Here is a 6,425-nt window from a genome sequence, read left to right on the forward strand (position 1 = left end):
GGAAGTAATATCAGGAAGCACAAACAAGGGAAAGGGAAAGAAAGACAGGAAGAGAAAAACCACTATGGGGGAATACTCATGATCATGTTACTCTTGTGGGTGACATAGACTCAGACCCTTTGGACAACCAAATAGAATTTGCCTCAGAATTGTCCTGCCAGGAGATCAGGAAGGTAGAGCATTTATCTACAGACTTCCCCATTGGTTAAAAGTTATCCCTGCACTTCCAGATTATACTGCTTAAATCGGAGAAAGTTCTCTGGTGTAGAAGAAAGATACCAGGCATGGAAGAGAGACATATGTACTTGAGCAGCAGCTGGAAGCCTGCTGAAAACTGTCTACCACAGCTGTGAGTGAACTTGGGTGGGAAGAAAGGATATGGGTGGGATATCAGCAGTGTCTACTACAATTAGATTCCTAAGTTCCTCCTGCTCTTTGCCAAAACCTTGAACTTTTCATTCCTATCACCTATCCTACTTTACATGTTAATCAGTATATGTTTTATTTACAGCTTTTTTTGCATACCTCCAAAAATAGTGATTTTTTTATTTTAAACAATCAATGATCACTTAGATCTACCCATAGGTTAATCAGTTTTCTTGCTCCTCATTCCTTCTTGATCCTCACTTCTTTCTCTCTTTCTTCCTTTAGTATATTTTCTTTACCATCTGAATTTTTTTTGGGGGGGTTCCTAGGTTTGGGTGATGAGTTTGGATATTGAGATTGAAGGTATACCAAGCTATCCAAATTTATTTATTGAGTTTCAGATAGCAAATAGCAAGAGTTTTCATCAGAGAGAAGGATTTGTGCAGTTTCTCCAGGTTTTTTGTCCCAGGTTTTTGTCTGTTAGAGAATTTAGTCTTACTCTTCCTGAAAATGGCTTTTGTTTCCCCATTTCTGACAATAGCTTGACTGGGTATAATATAAAATTATAGGCTCATTATTTCTCTCAGTACTTCAAAGATATTATTTAAGTGTCGAGGAGGAGACTGCTGTCTCTCATTATTAATATGCTGTTTTTCTAACATAACCTCAAGATTTTAATATAGTCATAATAAAACAAAAGATGAAGCTTAGAACTGAACCCCTTGGCCCTTTCTCTTCTTAAATTCTCCTGGTTCAAAATATTTGTATCTATTGATAACCAGAATTCTCTTAGATCTCCAGCTGGGCTCAATGCATTCACAGAATTTTCAATTCAATTCAACAGAATTTTCTTTGTAATTTTAGCCTTTTCCTGGAAAAACAGATTAGTCTGCCCACTGTAGTGACTCTGCATCCTGTCATAATGTCACTTACCCTGGGCATACAGAGAAACCTTGCCCTTCTTGTACTGTATCATTTGTGGAGTTGGTACTTGCCATTATTTCTTACAGTAAATCTGGTGAGGTTTAGGGCTATTCACCATGTTTGGGGAAGTGCTGTTGGCACAGAAAGCTCTGGTTGTTCTAAGATGTTCTCTTTGTCTTTGTTCTTCTACACTTTAGTGTATCTAAATGTGTATCTATTTCTTATGTATGCCATTCAAGATTGTTGTGATTATAGAGACTGTCAAAGAAAATAGATAAGCAGAATCTGCGTTTATTCTGCCAAAAATCTTGTGGCCTATAGACATAGGGGGAAAAAATAAAAAACACAGAGTTTAGTCAGGCACTATTGAGATTAATGAGCTAAATCAGCTACAATCTGGTTGCAGGTTGTAGAATTCAGATGATCAAATCAGGTAATCAAAACTGTAAGAGGTTACAAACAATGTTATGTTATTGTGTAATTTAAACAGAAGGTATTAACCCCATTTGAAAGTGTATAGACTTGGGGTCTCCTATAATTTCTAGATTACTAAAACGGGACTTGATAAGGAAAAATTTACAAGGACAGCAATCTAGTCCAGATGGCTCACTTCGGTTTTTCTAGTTAACAAAGACAGCAGAAATTCCTGTTTTCCCCTTCCCCTTCACATCCCCCTCTGCCAGGCACTCACTCCCTAAACTTACTCCCCTTCGCTTGCTTGCTTGCTGTGCATGTAGGAATGTTGCAGATAACAGAAGCAGAAAGATATATATTGCTCCCCTTGCCTGTATATGGGGCTCAGACCTTCGGAGATTACTCCCCTCTGAGCCCGCCGGTGTAAAAATAAAACCTCAACACTCCAAGACCTCCGAGTGCCGCTTGGTTCTTCCGTCAGTGATCCAGTCCAGGTTTTTCAGGTTTTTTTCCATAACAGACTCAGTATGTCAATCTGTAAAGCAGGAAGAATCATATTAAACATAGGCAGCCCTAGGTCTGGCTTCCCTGTACCAAATGTGTCTGTCCAATAAGCAAACCCAACTTGCCTCAGGTAACAATCATACTGTCATCATATTGGCTTAGTAATCTAAAGTCACAGTAAAGCTCAGTGGGTTGTGTCTCTTAACCCCAGAAATATAGAAATCATGAACTATATCAAACTCATGTCATTAATCATTTTGTATTGCATTCAAGATAATTTCTGTATGTTTGGTATTTTAAATACTTGTAAATATAATCGAATTTGGCATAGTAAAGTATATGACAAATTGGCCTGTGATTCCAAATTAAATGCTTAATTTGAAGTTAAATGGTGTTAAGAGGAAGTGACTGAGTTTATAGACAGTGTTACAGTGGTTATGAGAACTTGTATTAAAGAGTTGCTTAGTACTATGGGAAGGATCAGCTTATTGGGTCATAAGTCTGTTGAATTTAGATATTCTAAGTTCTTAAAGAAAATTCAGTATATTAAATTTATACATATTTAATGTATTTAAAGGTTATTAGACAGTTCAACTTAAGTTTATTAAACGTTAATCAAAACCAAATTCCCTTAAGTAATCAGTCCAATTTATATTAAAGTTTCCCTGAAAAAAAATCTATATAAAATATACTGGATTTAAAGCAGTGTAATAAAATTTGTAAAATGAATTTAGGGGTTTAAGACAAACTAGGCTTTTAAATTTATAATTTCAATAAATATTTAAAAATTCACATCCAAATAAATGAATTTAGCCTCTGTGCACAAAAACTGCTGTAGGAATACCAAAAATGTCCCATGGAAACTGAAACTGAATCTAAGAATTCATGTCTTTTATCAAGGCAATTGCTTGCCAATTCTCTCTAATCTCCCCTTCTAAAATTTCTAAAGGATGTAAATTGGGCCTTTTCACTCTTTCATGCCTCTTTTATTCCTGTTTCTTTATTCAGAATATAACACAGAGGTATAACTTTTTCAGTTATCTCTTCCAATCCACAATTTTGTCTTCATCTGGATCTAAAATGCTGTTTAATCTATCCACTGGGAAGTTTTTAATTTCAATGACTGACTTGCATTTCACATCAGACAAAAACCTTGTTCACCTCTTCAGAGTCAAACTACCTCCCTTGTTCTCAGAATTCTTCCAGTTCTCCATAGCTCACTGGAGTACATAGGCACTCCACTGTTATCACTGAGCTCCCCAGTCTAGCTGGAGGCCTGGACTGGCATTGTTTCATATCCCACGTGCCAGGGCTGTCTACACCAAGATGCTCCTCTACTTCTAGACAGATTTGTTTTCCTGAGTGGTATCAAAGTATGAATAAAGCAACATGTATGGGTTAGCTCTCCACAGAGAAGAATTTGAGCAATGGGAAATGGGAAACAGGATGGAGCAGGGAAGATAAATTCTCCTTCCTTTCTCCCTTCCAAACAGGAAGGGTGGTGGTTTTTTGAGAACTTTCCAGGAAATTTTTGTGCCCTAAGCAAAATGTCTTTTAAGTGAACAGCTGTCTCTCCGTGGCTTCTAAAGAAACCATGGCAAACACTGTAATGTATGCTGCCACATTGTTTCACATCATTCTTTGCTCCACATACTTCCCCTTTTCTTCCTTGCTTTCATCTCAATGGGCTTCATCTCCTGAATGAAGGATCTGCACCCCAATCCTTGCCTCAGGTTCTGCATTCTAGAGAACTTCACCTAAAAGAGTCTTGTTTCTTTTGAGAATCTCAATCTTTCTTCATGTTTTAAAAAATTCTGTGATGTTAATATTATCTGTCCACCAGATATATAAAATGTTTAAAATAACTATCCTAAATTGTTGGGAATCTAGTCCTGTTCTTCATATTGCTAATTGTCACTTATGGTGCATAATTTCCTTGTTCTGAGATTTTGGGATTGTAAGTTTATCTTCAGGGCTATGTTGAAGGGAATTCTGAGAATCCTTAGTTGAGAGTTTGTCCTTCCAGAGAGGACTTGTATTTACTTTGTCACAGATATTATCAGCTTGGGAGTTCTCAGCCACAAGAGTGGTATAAGTGCTGAATTCTGCCTTCAGAGAGGGCAGGGGTCTTGGGATATTTTTTCCTTTTACCCAGATACAAGTGAAGATAGACAAGCTTCCTTGACATCCCTCTTTGCTGATGGCTTGACTTTGTTTTTAGTTCCCACCTTTTTTCTGAAGGCATAGTAACTCTTTGACAGTTCTCAACTTTATATGCAAAGGCTTCATTAATCTGGGGACAGATACAGTGTGAACTCAACACCACTGCTCTGGTTTTTAGGTCTCTCACCATTTTTGTCTCTGGTTTACATTATTTTTCTTATAAGCTCAGCTGGGCATTTAGAAAACTATTTTCTATATTTCATCATGCTTTGGTATTTTATAATGCAAGTGGTAAAGGCTGTGAGAATCATTAGACCATATCTCAAGTCTAACCCTGAGTGAAGAAAAGGAGGGAAAGTTGGTAGAAATGGCTTTGACTCTGGAGCAGACTTAGTAAATTTCAACAAAGGTGTCAGGAGTCCTTGAGCCAAAGTTGGCTAAGGAGACCAGTGTCTCCCGGAAATAGATCTTTCCTATTATCACTGCCATATTCAGACATTTGTGGGGAGAAGCCCATGAGAGAGGTGGCCCTGTCACAAAAGCCATGGATTCCAAAGTGCAGCAGCTGGGGCCTTCAGCCAATTCTGTTCCCTGGTATAGAAGCTCTGCCAGATGTATTCTCAGGTTACCACACCCACTTCATGGATAAGGAATAGAGACAAGCCAACTTGGTCAAGGACATGCAACTGGTACGTACTGAAACCAGAATTCAAACTTAAGTAGTTCAACTCCAGGACACAACTTCTTAACAACTCAATTCTGCATTTTTTTTAAAAAATAAGATTTTATTGCATTGGGTATTTGCTATAAAAAGAATATTAAGTTAAACAACTGTGCATATAATTTATGTGTCTTTTTTCAGAGTGGAAATTCTATTTTTAATCAGATTCTACAAATTATAAGAGAAGGGAAAACCCACATTTAAGACCTTCAAAGGTTGGGACCTTCAAGGGCAAGGGCCTATGAATTTAACAGTGGCCTTTAAAATATGACTGTGTTACTAGAAATTCAATGATTATTGATGCATCATCCCTCTCTCCTCAGTCTGGTTAATTATAAATTAATATTGTTTCCTACAGGATATCTTGATTTTTCCCACTATTCTGTCCTATGATGATGGACATCTAAGCTGTCTATTCAGTATCCAATCTTACTCCATTATTAATTACCAGTCTCCCCCTCAAAAACAAACAATAAGCTACCTGTATATCCCTACCTCCCTTAGAATGGCCATCTGACTAACATCTAAGTAAAAAATTTCTGGGTGGAAGGAAGTCTTAGAAAGGACTGACTCTGTTTGCCTGTGCTTGTATCATTGAGGGTTCTATCAAGCAAACAGATGGCACACTGAAATTAGGATAACTTGGGGAAGGTTGATATATAATTGGACTATTGATAAAGGTGTGGGAAGAATTGTGGAAATCATGAACAGCATAGGAGTACAAGATGAGAATCAACTCAGCTGTTACCTCTGTATCTGAATTGATAAGGAGAGAGTCAGGTAGAACAGACTGCCTTGAGAACAGTGAGTGACCTTCAGGTACAGAGATGCAGCCAACCAGATGTGGCTTTATAGGAAGGACATCAGAGGAAAAAGCATCATGAGCTCATTCTCTTCTCACATTATAATCTCCCATTATGGATTCCTATTGGCTGAATCTATCAGACAAGGGCAAGAGGGCTCCTGATGTGGCCACACCCACCAGCCTGCTGAAACAGGAGAAGAGCGGAAAGTTGATATGAACCAGGATGTATGGGAGACAGCAAGCACATGCCCTTATCTCCTTTTTCCTACTCTTTTGGTATATGGATGTGATGGCTGGAGCAGCACTGGCCATTTTGGAATCTTAAGGCAACCTTAAAGATGGAAGAAACCTTCTAAGGATGGTAGAAATATAGAAGAGGCCTTAATGAAGCAATTATATCAGCCCTAAACTGCCCACCCCAGATTTCTTCTATGTGAGAAAACAGCAAACCTTTGTCTTAAGTCACCATTTTTTAGATTGCTTATACTTGTAGCTAAGTACACAATTCTTAATGATATACATTTCCAC

General features: G+C 37.8%; 1 pseudogene; it reads right to left on the reverse strand.

The window, feature by feature from the left end:
• Positions 1 to 1,073: 1,073 nt before the first annotated feature.
• On the reverse strand, positions 1,074 to 1,408 carry LOC118923394 (60S ribosomal protein L36a-like; annotated as a pseudogene).
• Positions 1,409 to 6,425: the final 5,017 nt, after the last annotated feature.

This window comes from Manis pentadactyla, chromosome 16 (genome assembly GCF_030020395.1).
Source record: "Manis pentadactyla isolate mManPen7 chromosome 16, mManPen7.hap1, whole genome shotgun sequence".
NCBI lineage: Eukaryota > Metazoa > Chordata > Mammalia > Pholidota > Manidae > Manis > Manis pentadactyla.